We start from the raw sequence: 21,260 nt of genomic DNA, 5'->3' as shown, positions 1-21,260 counted from the left end.
CTCCTGAGAAACAAAGCCAGAATACAGCAAATACAGAGGCGAATGCCAGCAGCAAACCACTGACCTGAGAACGGGACCTCCGTTGAAGGAATCAGAGAAAGGACCGGAAGAGCTTGAAGGGGCTTGGGACCCCATATGAACAACTATGCCAAGCAACCAGAGCCTCCAGGGACTAAGCCACTACCCAAAGACTATACATGGATTGCCCCTGGGCTCCAACCTCATAGGTAGCAATGAATACCCTAGTAAGAGCACCAGGGGAAGGGGAAGCCCTTGGTTCTGCCAAGACTGAACGCCCTGTGAATGTGATTGTCGAGGGGAGGTCGGTAATGGGGGAAGATGGGGAGAGGAACACCCATATAAAAGGGTCGGGGGAGGGGTTAGGGGGATATTGGCCAGGAAATCGGGAAGGGGAATAACAATTGAAATGTAAATAAGAAATACTCAAGTTAATAAAGATGGAAGAAAAAAAGGAAACAAGTACTATGACAAGTTACATCACATTTGCACAATTCTAATAGATTTCAGATTGTACTAGTATGTTTAAAATGGACTAATAATTTGGATTTAAACCACAAAGTTAATTAATACAAAACCCACGATTTGAAGCTGGGCCATCAGAGTAAAACATTTATAATTATTCCTAGCTGGATCTTGAACTAAAAACTTAGTAGATCCAGCTCTATATTCCATGTATTTGTAAACTCATCATTATAAGTGATATGAGATGGCCCAGTTAGGAAAATTGTGTGCCAAGAAGCCTCACAATTTGAGATTGAGCCTTGAGACTCAGATGGTGAAAGGAAAGAACTGATACCCAGAGTTGTCTTCTGACAACAATATGTGTGCAATGACACAAGCATTCTTACATGTGACTGGATGAACTCTCAACAATAACATAGTATATAAATACAATATCAAGTAAGTTGAACAATTAATAAATCTTTATGCATTCATGGTGTGTGTGTGGATAAATAAGCTCACATGAGAATGTGTGTGTATTTGTGTGTATGTTTGTGTGTGTGTGTATATGCGTTCCCAGAGAACAAAGTTCACACTCTGGCATAATCTTCATGAATACTCTCTACTTCCAATAAAACAGGGTCTGTCTTTAGTCTGTGGCTTAACTATTATCCTAGCATGTCTGGCAAGCCATCCCAGAGGAATATTTCTGCAGCTACCTTTCTAGTACTTGGATTAAAAACGTGCACCACCACCATGCCTGGCTGTTTACACAGGCTCTAGGGATCAAATTCAAGTCCCCAGATTATGTAGTAAGCATGTTACCAGTAGAGCTCTTTCCAAAACCTCTTCTTTTAATCTTGATGTTCAAGGACACCTTAAGGAAGAAAATGTAAAATATTAGTCATTGAAGCTACTGTAAATACCTCAAAATGGGCAATGTGATATAAACTGTCATTGTGTTAACCTACAGTGGTACCCTTCTCTTCTGTCTTCATTAACACATCAAGATAATTGTGAGAAATTACATGGTTATCTTAAAAGACAAAGAGCTAAACATTGCTTTACCATTAATGAAGGCTTCAAAAACACCTCTTCAAAAGCTTGCTGCTGATACTGTAAGTGAAATGACATATTGTTGCTGTAAAATTATAAAAAATGCTGCCTTTTATTCTGCTCTAGGTCTGGCACCACAGTGTTCCAAGATATCTGGTAGATATCTTCATCCCAGTCAGCAAAGTGTATCACCGGCTTTGCTCTGTCCCATGCCACACTGCCGATGGCTACTCTCTGAGCTGGCAACAATCTCTTTATCCATCTATTTCCAAACGCAGGTTGCCACCATGCCAGGCAAACACATCCCAACTCTATGGAGGCCTAGTGTCTCCAGCTACCACATACTGTCTTGAATTCAATTAAATCTCCACACGAAAGGACATACAACACAATAACCTCTGATCCAATTGATAATATACAATTGCCCACCTAGACATACAAAACTCTGTACACATCCATCCCTTAAGAATATTCATAACAATCTGTAAATATGCAGAGAAGAATCTTAACATCTGCCTCCATGTTCTCTCAGCTGCTCCTCCCTTTCTCTTGATCCAGTCTCCTCCTCCTCTATAAAACTTTTCTCCCATCCATCCTTCCTTTTCTTCCAATGACAGGCCCCTCTCTTGTTCCTGCCTTCACCTGCATAATGACATCATCCTACAACCAATGACTTTCAAACTCCTTTCTCAGCACTAGAGAAAGTGCTGTTAGAAAAAGAATTAGTAATATAGACAAGTAATGATGCATAATGCAGCAAGTAAAGCCAAACAAAGTCAATAAAAAGCTGACATTAGTTAGGATTTAGAAAGACTAATGTAGAGTAATGTGCCCTGCTCCATGTGTGGTAGTGAAGTGATCTATTTCATTTGTTTTTTTTTCCCCCCGGGGCTGGGGACCGAACCCAGGACCTTGCGCTTCCTAGGTAAGCGCTCTACCACTGAGCCAAATCCCCAACCCCTCATTTGTTTTTTTCTCCATAAATTACATTCACATTGTGAACAGCAGAATAGCAATGTTCCCTGTTATAAATTTAACCTCTAGAATTATCCAGATTCTCCTTAGACAATGGCCACATGTGGTTAGAAATACCATTTACTAAGAACGGGAAAGTATTGTCTGTTAAGTTACAAGCTGGCCTTTTACACTAGTGATAAGTCCAAGTGTACAAAGTCCATGACTTAAGAAATCAGAACTTGTCCCACCTCAACTCAGTCACTGAGACAGATAAGAAGCAGCCCCTAATTTATGATCCTATTCAGTACTAGCGTCTTTCATGCTCTATGTGATGTAGGATATCTCAGGCTATCTCACATAGCATGGAACTTCCTCCTGCTACCCATTAAAGAGGTATAAAAGTTACATGTCTCCTTTGTGGACTTTCTCTGTCTTTTTTCTGTCTTTGCTTATTCATTTCATTGTTAGATGTTGTAGTCTCCAGTCCCCATGGCCTTTCCATATCTTCCAAGGAAGAAGGACAAACAGTTGAAGGCTAAAAGAAAAGATGTCTTGCTTCTTTTCAGTGCACATGATTTCTTGGCAAAATCATGTCACTTTTATGAGTGATAGCTGGGAAACACAGGTCTTCCCCTTTAAAACACTGGTAATTGTAAGTATCCAGATTCTGTAGCCCAAGAATAAAGACCATATCCACCAACAGTTTTCTTTCTGAGACAGTGAGTAGAGAAGTCTTTCTGGGCTGTGGTTAGTGTATGATTCTACCCAGTATTTGGCTCATACATGTTCTTTCTCATGTTTGCTTCCCCAAGATAAATCATACATAGGAAAGTGAAAGTAACCATTTTCCTCCACTCCCCGAGAGGATATTAAAACTACATATTTTCTCTTGTTTGGTTTCTCTGCTCTTCTGGGATTCTGTTGTCATGTATTTCATGGCTATTATCTTTGTTTTACTTTAAGCTATGCCTATTAACCAAGATATCCTAGATTTTTGTTTAATTGAAAAACCTGTCTCTCTGCTTCAGGATCCACACATGTTTTCTCTGATGTGATGTTTTGCCTATTTCAATGATCTACTTCCTCAAAGTCTGATCATGCCTGCCATGGTCTCATGTCCAGTACTTTTTCCCAGTAATAATCATTCCCAAAAGGTCATTTTATGAGAGTTTCTTTATGGAACAAACTCCTCTGCTACTTCTCTGTCTAACAATAATCACAAAACCTGTATCACAAAACCTGACTGGCCATAGGTGTAATATAGCTTCTCAGCCATTCTTTACCAACATCCTATTGACTAGATAATATTTATCTGCATTAAAGTACACTCAGACTCAGTGTATGATATTTTGGGAAGTATAAAATGCTTCTCTATTGCTTATGAGAAATATATTCTCTGTTTCTAGCAAAAAAATAAAACAAAGGAGTCAAACAGTGTGCTTTGAGAAACTCATAGTTCTCTGAGAGTGAAGCAGAATTGCTGAAGGGAAAGTGTGAGAAGAATGAGTGTAAGATGATAGAGTATTCTACATGAATCATCTGTAACCAGGTTCAATGATGAGCACTTAGTCCCTTAGCAAATGCACAGCTATTGCTGAGAGTTTTGGACTACAGGTCAAGATGTGACTGGGATCCATTAGAAACATACTCTGTTAATGGCAATACTATTACTCAATTTCATTAAAGGGTTAAGCTTCCCAGTAGTAAAGATTAAAAAAATTTAAATACAAAGTTTTTCTCTCTCAATTCACCATCATTTATAATATAAGCTGAAATCTAAACAAACTCAAAACTAGTAGAAATATTTGAGCATAGTTAGTAGTCACAGAAACTGGAAACAGAGGCAGGAAAGGCAATCTTAAAGAGAAATCTCTAAAAAAAAGTGAGCAGTTTAATTCTTCTTATTGTCAACCCTCAAATGTCCTTTGTTCTGGCCTTTCTTGAGGTAAGAAATGTTAAATGTTCCTAATGATTTATATACTAGTTTTCCTGTTGTGGTTTGCCCTGGAGTTATCTGTATTTTGATGCTAATTCCACTGCCCCAAGGACATCTGCCTAGTCATGTACTCAGGAATCAGGTGACTTCACCAGAACCTTCTTCCAGTTGAATTTGTAAAATATAGGTAAGGGGAAGGTACAAGATAGAAGGAGGCCTGTCATTGGAGGAGAAAGAAGGATGGGCAGGAGAGAAGTTTGAAGGAAGAGGAGGAGATTGGAATGGAACGGAGGAGAGAGGACGGAGAAGAGAGAAGCCATGGTAGGACAATGGAGGCTAACATTAAGATTCTGCTCTGTGTATTTACAGGTTGTTATTATTGTTCTTAAGGGATGGATGGCACTGGGCTTGGTAGGTTTAAGTGGGTAATTATATCTTATCAATTTGGTCAAAGATTACTGTGTTGTGTGTTCGTTTATGTGACGGTTTGAGTGTAGGAAAATGTGTGGCGACAGGAGACACTGGGCTGCCTCAGAGTTGGGATGTGTTGCCGCCAAGATATCTAGCAGATATCTTGGAGCACTATGGTGTGGACCTAGTGGGATCAAAGACAATCAATACTTTATTTATTTTTTTATATTTTTACAACAACATTTTCGTACTGGGAAACGAGTAGCCTAGGCCAACATTTAAAGAAGCTAACAGGGCGCTCCAGACACTGACCAGACCTGAAAGGACCGGATCTATTAACAGTTCTCTGCACCCAAATCCCGTGGGAAGGAGAGCTAAACCTTCAGAGGGGCAGACATGCTTGGGAAGCCAGAAGAGACTACACTCTGCCCACATTTCTGACTCCAGAGGAAAACACCTAACGCCATCTGGGACCCTGGTGCATGGGGGCTCCCGGAAAAGGCTGCACAGGCCCTCCTGTTTGCCACCCTCAAAAGGAGAGCTCAAAAGGAACCCCACACGAGCAAACTTGAACCTCGGGACCACAGGTAGGACCAACTTTTCTGCTCCAAGCGACCTGCCTGGTGGTCTCACAACACACAGAGGCAAAATTCCTCTGGGACTGGACACTTCCGGTTTTTAGCTGAAGCCCCAACCTCGCTGATCCCGGCCCACAGCTCACTGCTCCCAAACCCCTTGAGAGAGAGAGCTCACAGCCCAGACAGGTGGGCACTCCTGAGACTGCAGAGCAGGAGAGACCACCAATACTACCCACCCCTGCCCACATCCCTGGCCCAAGAGGAAACTGTATACAGCCTCTGCTACCCGGAAGATAGGGGCACTGGAGCTGCAGGTCCCCTGCGCTCCAGACACCACTGGGACCTGAAGGGACCTGATCAACAGTTCTATTCACCAAAATCCTGTGGGAGGGAGAGCTAAACCTTCAGAGGGGCAGACATGCCTGGGAAGCCAGAACTTCACTGCCCATATTTATGACTCCAGAGGAAAACACCTGACATCATCTGGTACACTGGTGCACCAGGGCTCCCGGAAAAGGCGGTACAGGCCCTCCTGGTTGCCGCAATCACAGAGAGCTCAAAAGCAATTCCACATGAGCAAACATGAGCCATGGGACCACAGGCAAGAACAACCTTTCTGCTCCTAGCGACTTGCCTGTTGGAAACAGGACACAGGCCCACAGGAACAGCTGAAGACCAGTAGACAGGGAATACTACATGCCCGAAAGCAGAACACTCTGTTCCCATAACTGACTGAAAGAAAACAGGAAAACAGGTCTTCAACACTCCTGACATACAGGCCTATAGGAGTGTCTAGCCACTGTCAGAAATAGCAGAACAAAGTAACACCAGAGAAAATCTGATGGCGAGAGGCAAGTGCAGGAAACCAAGCAACAAAAACCAAGACTACATGGCATCATTGGAGCCCAATTCTCCCACCAAAGCAAACACTGAATATCCAAACACACCAGAAAAGCAAGGTCTAGATTTAAAATCATATTTGATCATGATCCTGGAGGACTTCAAGGAAGACATGAAGAACTCCCTTAGAGAAAAACAGGAAAACATAAATAAACAAGTAGAAGCCTATAGAGAGGAATCACAAAAATCCCTGAAAGAATTCCAGGAAAACACAATCAAACAGTTGAAGGAAATAAAGGTGGAAATAGAAGCAATAAAGAAAGAACACAGGGAAACAAACTTGGATATAGAAAAACAAAGGAAGAGACAAGGAGCCGCAGATACAAGCATCACCAACAGAATACAAGAGATAGAAGAGAGAATCTCAGGAGCAGAAGATTCCATAAAAATCATCGACTCAACTGTCAAAGATAATGTAAAACAGAAAAGACTACTGGTCCAAAACATACAGGAAATGCAGGACTCAATGAGAAGATCAAACCTAAGATAATAGGTATAGAAGAGAGTGAAGACTCCCAGCTCAAAGGACCAGTAAATACCTTCAACAAAATCAAAGAAGAAAACTTCCCTAAACTAAAGAAAGAAAAACCCATAAACATACAAGAAGCCTACAGAACTCCAAATAGATTGGTCCAGAAAAGAAACTCCTCCCATCACACAATAGTCAATAGAACAAAATGGCAAAACACTAATTTGGAAAAGATTTTAACAAATTCTATAATAGATAGAGGGCTTATATCCAAAATATACAAAGAACTGAAGAAGTTAGACTGCAAGGAGACAAATAACCCCATTAAAAATGGGGTTCAGAGCTAAACAAAGAATTCACAGCTGAGGAATGACAAATGGCTGAGAAACACCTAAAGAAATGTTCAACATCCTTAGTCATAAGAGAAATGGAAATCAAAACAACCCTGAGATTTCACCTCACACCAGTGAGAATGGCTAAGATCAAAAACTCAGGTGACAGCAAATGCTGGCAAGGATGTAGAAAAAGAGGAACACTCCTCCATTGTTGGTGGGATTGCAGACTGGTACAACCATTCTGGAAATCAGTCTGGAGGTTCCTCATTAAATTGGACATTGAACTACCTGAGGACCCAGCTATACCTCTCTTGGGCATATACCCAAAAGATGCCCCAACATATAACAAACACACATGCTCCACTATGTTCATAGCAGCCTTATTTATAATAGCAAGAAGCTTGAAAGAACCCAGATGCTTTTCAACAGAGCAATGGATACAGAAAATGTGGTACATCTACACAATGGAATATTACTCCACTATCAAAAACAATGACTTTATGAAATTCATAAGCAAATGGATGGAACTGGAAAATATCATCCTGAGTGAGGTAACCCAACCACAGAAAAACACACATGGTATGCACTCATTGATAAGTGGCTATTAGCCCAAATGCTCAAATTACCCTAGATGCACAGAACACATGAAACTCAAGGATGACCAAAATGAGAATTCTTCACTCCTTCTCTAAAAGGGGAACAAGAATACCCTTGGCAGAGAATAGGGAGGCAAAGTTTAGAACACAGGCAGAAGGAACACCCATTCAGTGCCTGTCCCACATATGGCCCTTACATATACAGCCACCCAATTAGATAAGATGAATGAAGCAAAGAAGTGCAGGCTGACAGGAACCAGATGTAGATCTCTCCTGAGAGACAAAGCCAGAATACAGCAAATACATAGGTGAATGCCAGCAGCAAACCACTGAACTGAAAAGGGACCCCTGTTGAAGGAATCAGAGAAAGGACTGGAAGAGCTTGAAGGGGCTCGAGACCCCATATGAACAACAATGCCAAGAAACCAGCGCTTCCAGGGACTAAGCCACTACCCAAAGACTATACACGGACTGCCCCTGGGCTCCAACCTCATAGGTAGCAATGAATAGCCTAGTAAGAGCAGCAGTGGAAGGGGAAGCCCTTGGTCCTGACAAGACTGAACACCCAGTGAACTTGATTGTTGGGGAGAGGGCGTTAATGGGGGGAGGATGGGGAGGGGAACACCCATATAGAAGGGGAGGGGGAGGGGTAAGTGAGATGTTGGCCTGGAAACCGGGAAGGGGAATAACAATTGAACTGTAAATAAGAAATACTCAAGTTAATAAAGATAAAAAAAATCAGTAATCAAAAAAATAAAAATAAAAAAGGTACCAGAAAACAAGGCTGTCCATGAAAATCGTTGTTCAGTGAGATTTATTGGAAGGAGAGGACCTTGAGACCATGATTGGACCTTGAGTTCAGAGGAAGATGATTGCACAAAAACTAGTATATCTATCTATATCTATATCTATATCTATATCTATATCTATATCTATATCTATATCTATATCTATATCTATATCTATATCTATATCTATCTATATCTAGATAGATAGGTAGATAGATAGATAGATAGATAGATAGATAGATAGATAGATAGATAGATAGATAGATATGGGCGGGCTAGAAACTCTTATGCAAAGGATGAGAAGGAGAGGAAAGCCAGAGAGCAGCCTTCAGAAATCTTTCCCATAAAATATGCATGAGGAGTCCCCCTGAACTAAAAGCCCAGAAAAAGAAAATGGCTGACATTTTCATATCATTGCGAATTGTGGAAAGCTTGCTGTGACATAATTATTGAGAATGGAAAATATACATGACAGAGAGCATGGATGAGTCAAGTACCTTAAATTGAGATATCCATTCACAGCTCAGACTACTTCTTAAGAGTGTGTTCTTGAAAGAACAGCAACAACAAGGAGGTGTGGCTTGGTTCAGGCTATGAGATCAGGCCAATGGTTCAGACCCATGGTCTAACAGTGTCGTCTTGTTTTTCATAGCACAGATTTAGTGGAAGATGTATATCAGGGTTTAAACAAATTTCCATTTCAAAAACCTGAGTGCATTGACTCCTCACATGTGGGCCAAGTGGAGTGATCACCTATCCACCTATTCCCTACTCACTATTTTTCATAAGTCCTATAGAAAGCACCTAGGCTAGAATCCCAATGGCATCATGCTTAGAACATGTCTTTGCTATACAGGAACTCTACTTGTTCCTCTCTCTTCACTATCAGCTTTTAAGTTTTTTCTAAAAGATTACCATCCAGGATGTCCAAGAAAGTCATTGTTTAAGTCCATGAGACAAAAGTCCTGAAAGTTACAGCCCCATGGTGTTTTGAGACATTGATTTTTGAGAGTCCCCCCAGCTACTGATGAACCTGATGTGAGAAAACCTCCTCACTCTCTCCAACTTCCAACTTCCTGTACCATCATATATGGCATTAAGTGAAAGAAAGGAATTATTCAACGTTTGTTTCAGAGCTCTCTTAAAATACACAAATATTAAATGATATCTCTTAAGAAACCTAGCATTATATAATCTTACACAGTATTGCATGAGATTTTTTTTTCCTGTTAGGCATAACCTTTTAACTCATTGCCATTTTAGAGAAAAAAAACTTCCTTGGTCCCCTAGCTAGGCTAACTAATTACACAAAACAATATAGATGTAGCTAAGTCTATGATGGTAGTAAAAACTGTCCACAATCTCTAGCAGAAGCAGATAGAGCAGAACAACAGGACACTCACCTGGGTTTCTGGCCACTACTTCAACTACCGGTAATCTTGGTAATTGTTAGAAAATATGTTAGAAAAAATGTTAGAAAATATAAAAAAATGAAAAGTTGACTAAAAGAAATTCCAACATGCAGCTTCCTTAAGGTCATCCTCCATGGTAGTACTCTGTGGTGATGTAGCTGTTTGTATGTCCTATGCTTCTGTAAGAAGCTTCTCCCCAGTACTTTGTAAAAAAGTCTGATAAATTTATGGTTTATTATCAATGGAATTCTGAATTCACCTTTGGACCTTTAGTCTTCTTCATAAAAAATATTTCAAAACAGATTTCAAAAAAAGCTCAAGCCCAATTCTATCCATATTTGAGAGAAACTTCAGCAGTGTAAACAAGATGTAGATTCCAGCAGCTTGGAGAGGGAACAAGATAGTGAGAAGGTGTTGTATTTTAAAATAAACATGGACTGACCCATGACTCCAGCTGCATATGTAGCAGAGGATGGCATGGTTGGGCACCAATGGAAGGAAAAGACCTTGGTCCTGCCAAGGTTGAACCCCCAATATAGGGGAATGTGTGTGTGTGTGTGTGTGTGTGTGTGTGTGTGTGTGTGTGTGTGTAACAGGGGGAGTCTAGGGAGGGGAACACCCTTATAGAAGAAGGGAAGGGGGATGGGATAGGGGGCTTATGTCAAGGAAACCAGGAAAGGGAATAACATTTGAAATGTAAATTAAAAAATATTCGATAAAAGAAAAAACTATAAAAAAGACAAACATGAAGTCAGTGAAAAAGTGAGAAAGGTCAGAAGGTCAGAGGAAGGTTGCTATGGGTTCTGACAAGTATACAAAACAAGAAATAATTACTTAGTGTATAACAATGAGCTCAGGTCGGAGAACTTCAAATTCTCTTGTATGCCAAAATTACATACATGTGGATAATTACATCATAGACACAGCATTGGAAATAAATGTATGAACAGCTGAATTAATTAAAAGAGGCAAACAGGAGCCTGGGAGGTGGCTGGGAAGCACTGAATTGAGGACATTTACATAACACTTGCCTCTTTAACATTTATTTACCATTATGTTTGTCAATTAGATGAATCCCTGGGGAGAGGGCTTTTTAGTAATCCCTAACTGTCCACACCCACTATTAGGGCAGAATTTATTTACCAAAATGGGGGCACAGATACATTTTACCCTTGAAAGAGCCAAAATATTAAATTCCTGTGCTGATTGTGAAATTGATTGATCAATACAGATTGCTTGAAACTCCCAGAGAACCAAGCCATGATGTCAAGGTCTGACTACTGCAATTTCTGTCTGTCTGGACTAAAACAGGATGGAGGTGACTAGCTAAACAATGACTCTACCCACCTTGTGTTCACTGAGTTCAAACAAGGGGCAACTCTAGTGTGGGTCTGGCAGTACCCCATTATCTAAGGAAACCCAAGAAGGGGTCACACCTCACATCAGATGGCTATTAGATTTCGGGTCTTACCAATTTGCCATTCAACCTGGAATACACCTGTTACTGGTCTGCAAGCCTAATTCCATTGACTACACTCAAGTGGAAGATCTGAGAGAAGTTAACAAACGGATGATGGCCATTCACCCTAATGCGGAGTGCTCTGCTACCAGACCATGTTTGGTCTATAGTACTAGACTTAAAGGATGTTTTCTTTAGCATCCATTTAGTCCCCAAAAGTCAAGATTATTTTGCTTTCAAATAGAATGACTCTGACAAAGGAATTGATGAATCGGACTCCCCCAAGTCATTACCCAGATGTCACCATATAGAAGAATGAAAATTGGTCCATATTTATTCTACTGTACAAAATTCAAGTCCAAGTGGATCAAGTACCTCAGAATAAAATCAAATACATTGAATCTAATAACAGACTAAGGATGTAGTGGCTTTGAACATACTGTCACAGATGACAGCTTTCTGAACAGGACACTTAGAACATCAATCAATAAATGCAACCTCATGAAACTGACCCACTTCTATAAGGAAAAAGGACAGCACTAGTAGTACAAAATGACAGCCTACAGAATAGGAAAATGTTTTAACCAACTTCACATTGAATAGAGAGCTAAGATTGAATATATATGAAGAATTTAAGTAACTAGACATTAACAAACCAAACAATCCAATTAAAAATGGGGTACAGATACAATGAGAGAATTCTTATTAGAGGAATCTCTAATGGCTGAGACACGTGAAAAATGTTCAGCAACCTTAGTAATCTTGAAAATGCAAATCAAAACTGTTATGAGACTCCATTTTACACCTGTCAGAAGGTCAAAGGTCAAAAACATAAGTGACAGCTCATGCTGGTGAGGATGTGGAGCAAAGGGAATACCCCTCTGTTGCTGGTGGGAGTGCAAATTTATACAGGCACTATGGAAATAAATACTGTAGTTTCCTTATAAAACTGGTATCTCAAGTCCCAGCTATGCTACTCTTGAACATATACCCAAAGGATCCTCCAGCTTACAACAAGGACACAAGCTCAACCAAGTTAATTTTGGCTTTATTCATAATGGTCTTAAACTAAAAGCAACCTAGGTGTCCCTCAGTTAAGAAATGGATTAAAAACAATGTGGCATCTTTGCACAGTGGAACATTAATCAACTGTTACAAACAATGACATCATGACATTTACAAGCAAGTGGATGGAACTAGACAATGGACAATCATCCTGAGTGAAGTCATTCAGACCCAAAAAGACAAACATGATATGCACTCACTTAAGAGGATATTAACCACTATGTAAAGGATACTTGTGCTATGATCAAGAGACTCAAAGAGGCTTAATAATAAGGAGGATTCAATGGGTGATACAAATTCCTCCATGGAAAGGGGAAATAAAACAAATTTGCAGGTGGACTGGGGTAGATAAGGATGAGGTGGGGTGGTAGAATGACTGGAGAGAGAGTACTGCAAGAGATGACTAGCATTGGGTGCACTGAAAAATCCTTGGAATCTATCAGAGAACCCCAGTGAAGTCACCTTCTAATGGGAGATACGGAGCCTGAACTGGCCATCTTCTATAACCAGACAAGCATACTAGGAACTAAACTGTAACGTCAACCTACCATCAATACCTTCAATCAACAATCTGTTCAGACACTTGTGGGAGTTGCCAACTAATGACTGTTCTGCTTGTAGTCCATGGTATAAAAGGGATCTGTGGCTGATATGGCTTGGATTTCCAGTAACCCAGACAGGTCAGCCTAGAGACCTAGGATAGAATCAAATATAACTGGCAAAAAAAAATCAATGAAATGATTCTTAGTAATATTCTGCTATGCTCATAGATCACTGCCAAGCCCCATTGTCATTAGACAGACTTTACCAAGTAACTGATGGAAACAGAAGGCAGAGACACAGCCAAACATTAGGTGAGCCAGGGGAACACTGCAGTAGGTGGGGAAAGATTGTGTGAGCCAGAGGAGCAAAGTACAAAGAACTCTATACCAAACCATAATAACAGGGTCCATAGAATCAACTAAGCAGGGCTCATAGGGTGTCAGATAGGTGGTAATGACAAAATAACATGTTTCCACCAAAGTACACATTGGTGAACCAACTAACTTATTGGGACTGGTTATAGAAGAGGAATGTTCTTTCCCAAAATATCTCCCACGTATGAATATGTTTGGGCTTCCCTAACAAATCCCTTACCGTTCCATTTTTTTCACAGAACACATCTCTCTGGAAATGATTCTGAAGGTCTCCTTGCGTACTGAAGGAAAAAATTCTACTCCACTCATTCATGTCCTGACTATGATTGTTCCGGCTTTGTACACTCAAGATACAGATCCATTGCACTCAGTTACAAATGCAGAAAAAAAGAACAAAAAGGATTTGTTTTTAAATCTCTTTTCTTGTTTAGTCAAGAAGAAAGGCCTTTTGTGATCGTTTGTTAAAATTTCATGTTTTGGGGTTTTTTTTCTTTGTTATTGTTTTAATCACTACACAAATGAGTTCAATTTTCCTTGTGCATAAATTAACACCAGTGACTACATTCTGATTTGGTCCAATCCTTTGGGGTTTCCTGAAGAAGCTTAGTTCAAAACAGCCCTCAGAAACCTTGTCGGGTGGGGGAAAAAACAAACTTATGTATCAAGAACTATTTGTAACATGAATATGACTTGAAAATACAATACGCAAAACAAGAAAAAACTTTAATTTGTAGTAAGTGAAATACTATTATAGCAGTGCCTTTTAATAACTATGTAACTGGCAAAACAAACAAAAATAATGAAAGAGGTTTGTTTATTATAGGGGAAAAAGGTGTTTTGAGATAGTCTCATAGAGTTAATGTTGCCCTTTGCTATCATCAAATGAGGTATATTTCAGAAAATCAGAAATTTTGGTGCGATTGATATATAGAGAACAGCACACACTCTCATTATAAAATATAAAATTATCAAAATAACATAGGCCCTTATGAAATTTAATCACATATCTGTTGTAAATGTTATAAGCAGCTCCCTCTTTAGAGTCCTTAAGTTTTTAAATAAATTCATAAACGGGTTGGGAAGAAGGCTGGAAGACAATATTATTAGATTCTAAGGAGAACAGTGAAAAGAAGCTATAAACTTTGGTACTGTAAGAAATGAGGAAAATGGAGAAGAAGAAAAAAATAAGTTAGGCCTGCAAGTTCAGCAAGAACAATAAAAATGAAAATAAGAATACAAATAAAAAAGAATGGCAGACAGGGAGGATAACTTCCAAAAGATCATGAGAAATCCCCCACAGTACCAGCAAAGCCATGCCCAGGTTTGAGGCAGAATGAAAAGACAAAGGGTAGGAGAATGAAAACAGGCTTCAGTGGTGCATGAGCTAAGCTCTGCAAGGGAAGACTAAATACATGATTTAATAAATTAAATAATTATTCCTCCCATCTCCTTAATATTAGGTAAATCAGTTTTATAAGGATGTAGACACCTGGTTAGATAATTGATAGGCCTAGCTTCATTAACTCTTAATTATGGAGATAATGATATACAATGTACTAACCTTTGGAAGAGATCAGAATACAATATGTTCACAGAGGGCCAGAAAGAGTTTTTATTCTTTAGATCCATAGGAAATAGCAGTCTCTTACTGTGCTCCAATAGAGCCTTGGTGTCAATACCCATTTGCCTCTAAACTTACTAACATATTTTTTCGTCAGGAGAGCTGAGACCCATAAAAGTACTTAGGAAATGAGCTAAATTTGGGGAAAAGATAAAACCTATTTTCATTATTAAAATCTAAAGCTAATTACTCAGTTCTGAAGCTGTTCATTAGAAGAGATTAGTCTTTGGAGTAAACTACTATTTCAAGAATAAAATGATAATTTATTATTATTTTATTTATTGAAGAATTTTGATGTTAGGCTAATATTTGAAAATTAGTTGTTAGTAATTCTGTATAGTAAAGAAGGAAGGAGAAAAGTCACTTCAGTGCATACTGCAAAGTGTGAAGTAAAGGAGGAAATCCATTCATGATAAAATATCTTAGAATATCAGGTGGAGGGAAATTATTCTTTAAAACACAAAGAATGTCAACTAGAAGGAGAAACCAGCCCTAATAGTGAAATATAAGTATTTCCCTACAGATTAGGAAATAAATTCTCTCTCTAAACTGTCAAAACAGAAAGAAAATAAATGGAGGAGTATGGGGTTGCGTTAGCGATGATCTTAGCTGATTTAACTGTCTACCCATATATGCACTGAATCATAATTGTAGTACAAAGTAAGAATTACACATGTACATAGAAATTCAGTGTGATGGTTCTTTTCTGAGAATGTCAACAATGCTTGGCAACAAGAGCAGGACATAGAAAGTGAAGATGAGACAAACAAACAGAGCAATGCTTAGGGTCCATCTTTCCTTGTTATAACAACAGATATTTGCTTTTAAAGAGATTGGAAATTTAGAATGTACAATCTGGAGTCTAAGGGAACTAACTGGCATTGAGATATCTTTGTTTCTAAATCATTTCCTAACTAGACAGATTTAAAAAAAAAAAACAGCAGCAACGTGTTTTAATATATGTCATAAACTTTTAAACAGAAACTTCAAGTCCCCCACTTGCAGGCCAAATGATTTTTGTATGAGTGATAGTAGTTCCTGTTACATGCTCACAGATCGTTTGCAGTTAGGTGGGCCTGGTTCCTGGCTCATTGACAAGCTCCCCACTCTGTTCAGGACCACTAAATATTGAAATGTGGATGCATACAGAAATAAAGGCAATTCGAGGTGTTGGAAAGAGGGAAAAAAAAAAAAGGACTGAGCAAATAAAACACGGGTGATTCTTTCTTAGTCCATTCAAGCCTCATTAAGTTTCAAATTTTTCAAGCTAGCCATATGTACAGCAAAATTCAAAAAGACAGTGATAATAACCACATGGCAGTCACCTGGGGAGGGAATTTGCTCACAGTGGTAGAATGTAAATGAGCTGAGTTGATAGCATAAGAATAACGCAAATCCTCAACTGATTGATTTGAAGTATCTTTTCCCACATATGAGCTTACTTTAATGAGAGGAATGGTGGACATGTCAACCTTTAATGAAGTACAATTTTTTAAGCCTTCTCTATTCCTATTTTCAGTCATGGTGACTTCATGCAGGATTTTCTGATAGTATATATAAGTATGATATCAACTTACTAAAATCAATAGGAAATACAGTCCAAATTTTTAATCCCAATTAATTAAAGATGAATATTTATGCAAAATTATTTGTATCAAATTGGACAAAGTTGTTTTCGTGAATAAGAAAGGCACACAGAGGTTAGCCGGAGTCCCAAACCTGTGGATCCCTGCCGGAAGCAGCTCTCTGCTCCCAAACCCCCTGGGAGAGAGACCTCACCGCCTGGTCAGGTGGGCACTCCTGAGGCTGCAGAGCGGAAGAGACCACCAACACTGCCCACCCCTGCTCACATCTCTCGCCCAAGAGGAAACTGTATACGGCCTCTGGGTTCCCGTAGAGGAGGGCCCAGGAGCAGCGGGTCTGCTGCGTCTGAGACACCACCAGAACATGAAGGGACCTACCGGATAAACAGTTCTCTGCACCCAAATCCCATGGGAGGGAGAGCTAAACCTTTAGAGAGGCAGACACACCTGGGAAACCAGAAGAGAATGCACTCTGCACATATCTCTGACGCCTGAGGAAAACACCAAATGCCATCTGGAACCCTGGTGCACAGAAGCTCCCGGAAAGGGCGGCGCAGATCTTCCTGGTTGCTGCCACCACGGAGAGCTCATAAGCAACACCCCACGAGCAAACTTGAGCCTCGGAACCACAGGTAAGACCAACTTTTCTACTGCAAGTGACCTGCCTGGTGAACTCAAGAGACAGGCCCACAGGAACAGCTGAAGACCTGTAGATAGGAAAAACTACACGCCCAAAAGCAGAATACTCTGTCCCCATAACTGGCTGAAAGAAAACAGGAAAACAGGTCTATAGCACTCCTGACACACAGGCTTATAAGAAAGTCTAGCCACTGTCAGAAATATCAGAACAAAGTAATACTAGAGATAATATGATGGCGAGAGGCAAGCGCAGGAACCCAAGCTACAGAAACCAAGACTACATGGCATCATCGGAGCCCAATTCTCCCACCAAAGCAAACACGGAATATCCAAACACACCAGAAAAGCAAGATCTAGTTTCAAAATCATATTTGATCATGATGCTGGAGGACTTCCAAAAAAGACATGAAGAACTCCGTTAGAGAAACACAGGAAAACATTAATAAACAAGTAGAAGCCTACAGACAGGAATCGCAAAAATGCCTGAAAGAATTCCAGGAAAACATAAATAAACAAGTAGAAGGCCATAGAGAGGAGTCACAAAAATCCCTGAAAGAATTCCAGGAAAACACAATCAAACAGTTGAAGGAATTAAAAATGGAAATAGAAGCAATCAAGAAAGAACACATGGAAACAACCCTGGATATAGAAAACCAAAGAAGAGACAAGGAGCTGTAGATATGAGCTTCACCAAGAGAATACAAGACATGGAAGAGAGAATCTTAGGAGTAGAAGATTCCATAAAAATCATCGACACAACTGTCAAAGATAATGTAAAGCAGAAAAAGCTACTGGTCCAAAACATACAGGAAATCCAGGACTCAATGAGAAGATCAAACCTAAGGATAATAGGTATAGAAGAGAGTGAAGACTCCCAGCTCAAAGGACCAGTAAATATCTTCAACAAAATCATAGAAGAAAACTTCCCTAACCTAAAAAAAGAGATACCCAGAGGCATACAAGAAGCCTACAGAACTCCAAATAGCTTGGACCAGAAATGAAACACTTCCCGTTACATAATATTCAAAACACCAAACGCACAATATAAAGAAAGAATATTAAAAGCAGTAAGGGAAAAAGGTCAAGTAATATATAAAGGCAGACCTATCAGAATCACACCAGACTTTTCGCCAGAAACTATGAAAGCCAGAAGATCCTGGACAGATGTCATACAGACATGCCAGAGAACACAAATGCCAGCCCAGGTTACTGTATCCTGCAAAACTCTCAATTAACATAGATGGAGAAACCAAGATATTCCATGACAAAACCAAATTTACACAATATCTTTCTACAAATCCAGCACTACAAAGGATAATAAATGGTAAAGCCCAACATAAGGAGGCAAGCTACACCCTAGAAGAAGCAAGAAACTAATCGTCTTGGCAACAAAACAAAGAGAAGAAAAGCACACAAACATAACCTCACATCCAAATATGAATATAACGGGAAGCAATAATCACTATTCCTTAATATCTCTCAACATCAATGGTCTCAACTCCCCAATAAAAAGACATAGATTAACAAACTGGATACGCAATGAGGACCTTGCATTCTGCTGCCTACAGGAAACATACCTCAGAGACAAAGACAGACACTACTTCAGAGTGAAAGGCTGGAAAACAACGTTCGAAGCAAATGGTCAGAAGAAGCAAGCTGGAGTAGCCATTCTAATATCAAATAAAATCAATTTTCAACTAAAATTCATCAAAAAAGATAAGGAAGGACACTTCATATTCATCAAAGGAAAAATCCACCAAGATGAACTCTCAATCCTAAATATCTATGCCCCAAATACAAGGGCACCTACATACGTAAAAGAAACCTTACTAAAGCTCAAAACACACATTGCACCTCACACAATAATAGTAGGAGATTTCAACACCCCACTCTCATCAATGGACAGATCATGGAAACAAAAATTAAACAGAGACGTAGACAGACTAAGAGAAATCATGAGCCAAATGGACTTAACAGATATTTATAGAACATTCTATCCTAAAGCAAAAGGATATACCTTCTTCTCGGCTCCTCATGGTACTTTCTCCAAAATTGACCATATAATTGGTAAAAAATGGGTCTCAACAGGTACAGAAAGATAGAAATATTCCCATGCGTGCTATCGGACTACCATGGCCTAAAGCTGGTCTTCAATAACAATAAGGGAAGAACGCCCACATATACGTGGAAGTTGAACAATACTCTACTCAATGATAACCTGATCAAGGAAGAAATAAAGAAAGAAATTAAAGACTTTTTAGAATTTAATGAAAATGAAGGTACAGCATACCCAAACTTATGGGACACAATAAAAGGTGTGCTAAGAGGAAAACTCATAGCGCTGAGTGCCTGCAGAAAGAAACAGGAAAGAGCATATGTCACCTGCTTGACAGCACACCTAAAAGCTCTAGAACAAAAAGAAGCAAATACACCCAGGAGGAGTAGAAGGCAGGAAATAATCAAACTCAGAGCTGAAATCAACCAAGTAGAAACAAAAAGGACCATAGAAAGAATCAACAGAACCAAAAGTTGGTTCTTTGAGAAAATCAACAAGATAGGTAAACCCTTAGCCAGACTAACGAGAGGACACAGAGAGTGTGTCCAAATTAAAAAAAATCAGAAATGAAAAGGGAGACATAACTACAGATTCAGAGGAAATTCAAAAAGTCATCAGATCTTACTATAAAAGCCTATATTGAACAAAACTTGAAAATCTGCAGGAAATGGACAATTTCCTAGACAGATACCAGGTACCGAAGTTAAATCAGGAACAGATAAACCAGTTAAACAACTCCATAACTCCTAAGGGAATAGACGTCATTGAAGGTCTCCCAACCGAAAAGAGCCCAGGTCCAGACGGGTTTAGTGCAAAATTCTATCAGACCTTCCTAGAAGACCTCATACCAATATTATCTAAACTATTCCACACAATTGAAACAGATGGAGCACTACCGAATTCCTTCTATGAAGTCACAATTACTCTTATACCTAAACCACACAAAGACCCAACAAAGAAAGAGAACTTCAGACCAATTTACCTTATGAATATTGACACAAAAATACTCAATATAATTCTGGAAACCGAATCCAAGAGCACATCAAAACAATCATCCACCATAATCAAGAAGGCTTCGTCCCAGGCATGCAGGGATGGTTTAATATATGGAAAACCATCAATGTGATCCATTATATAAACAAATTGAAAGAACAAAACCACATGATCATTTCATTAGATGCTGAGAAAGCATTTGACAAAATTCAACACACCTTCATGATAAAAGTTCTGGAAAGAATAGGAATTCAAGGCCCATACCTAAACATAGTAAAAGCCATATACAGCAAACCAGTTGCTAACATTAAACTAAATTGAGAGAAACTTGAAGCAATCTCACTAAAATCAGGGACTAGACAAGGCTGCCCACTCTCTCCCTACTTATTCAATATAGTTCTTGAAGTTCTAGTCAGAGCAATCAGACAACAAAAGGAGGACAAGGGGATACAGATTGGTAAAGAAGAAGTCAAAATATCATTAGTTGCAGATGATATGATAGTATATTTAAGTGATCCCAAAAGTTCCACCAGAGAACTACTAAAGCTGATAAACAACTTCAACAAAGTGGCTGGGTATAAAATTAACTCAAATAAATCAGTAGCCTTCCTCTACACAAAAGAGAAAAAAGCCGAGAAAGAAATTAGGGAAACGACACCATTCATAGTAGACCCAAATAATATAAAGTACCTCGGTGTGACTTTAACCAAGCTAGTAAAAGATCTGTACAATAAGAACTTCAAGACTCTGAAGAAAGAAATTGAAGAAGACCTCAGAAGATGGAAAGATCTCCCATGCTCATGGATTGGCAGGATTAATATAGTAAAAATGGCCATTTTACCAAAAGCGATCTACAGATTCAGTGCAATCCCCATCAAAATACCAATCCAATTCTTCAAAGAGTTAGACAGAACAATTTGCAAATTCATCTGGAATAACAAAAAACCCAGGATAGCTAAAACTATCCTCAACAATAAAAGGACTTCAGGGGGAATCACTATCCCTGAACTCAAGCAGTATTACAGAG

At 39.3% G+C, this 21,260-nt stretch overlaps 1 long non-coding RNA gene across 1 annotated transcript in view; it reads right to left on the bottom strand.

The window, feature by feature from the left end:
• Positions 1 to 922: 922 nt before the first annotated feature.
• Positions 923 to 21,260, bottom strand: part of LOC148003240 (uncharacterized) — a 68,025-nt gene continuing 47,687 nt past the window's right edge. The window contains exon 4 of the long non-coding RNA XR_015629282.1: positions 923 to 1,339. This is a non-coding gene — a long non-coding RNA (uncharacterized LOC148003240). The remainder of the gene's footprint in view (positions 1,340 to 21,260) is intronic.

This window comes from Rattus norvegicus, chromosome 9 (genome assembly GCF_021556685.1).
Source record: "Rattus norvegicus strain SHRSP/BbbUtx chromosome 9, alternate assembly SHRSP_T2T, whole genome shotgun sequence".
In the NCBI taxonomy this organism is placed as follows: domain Eukaryota; kingdom Metazoa; phylum Chordata; class Mammalia; order Rodentia; family Muridae; genus Rattus; species Rattus norvegicus.
Note: the sequence above shows the minus strand (reverse complement) of the source record. Positions and strands in the feature narration are given on the sequence as shown.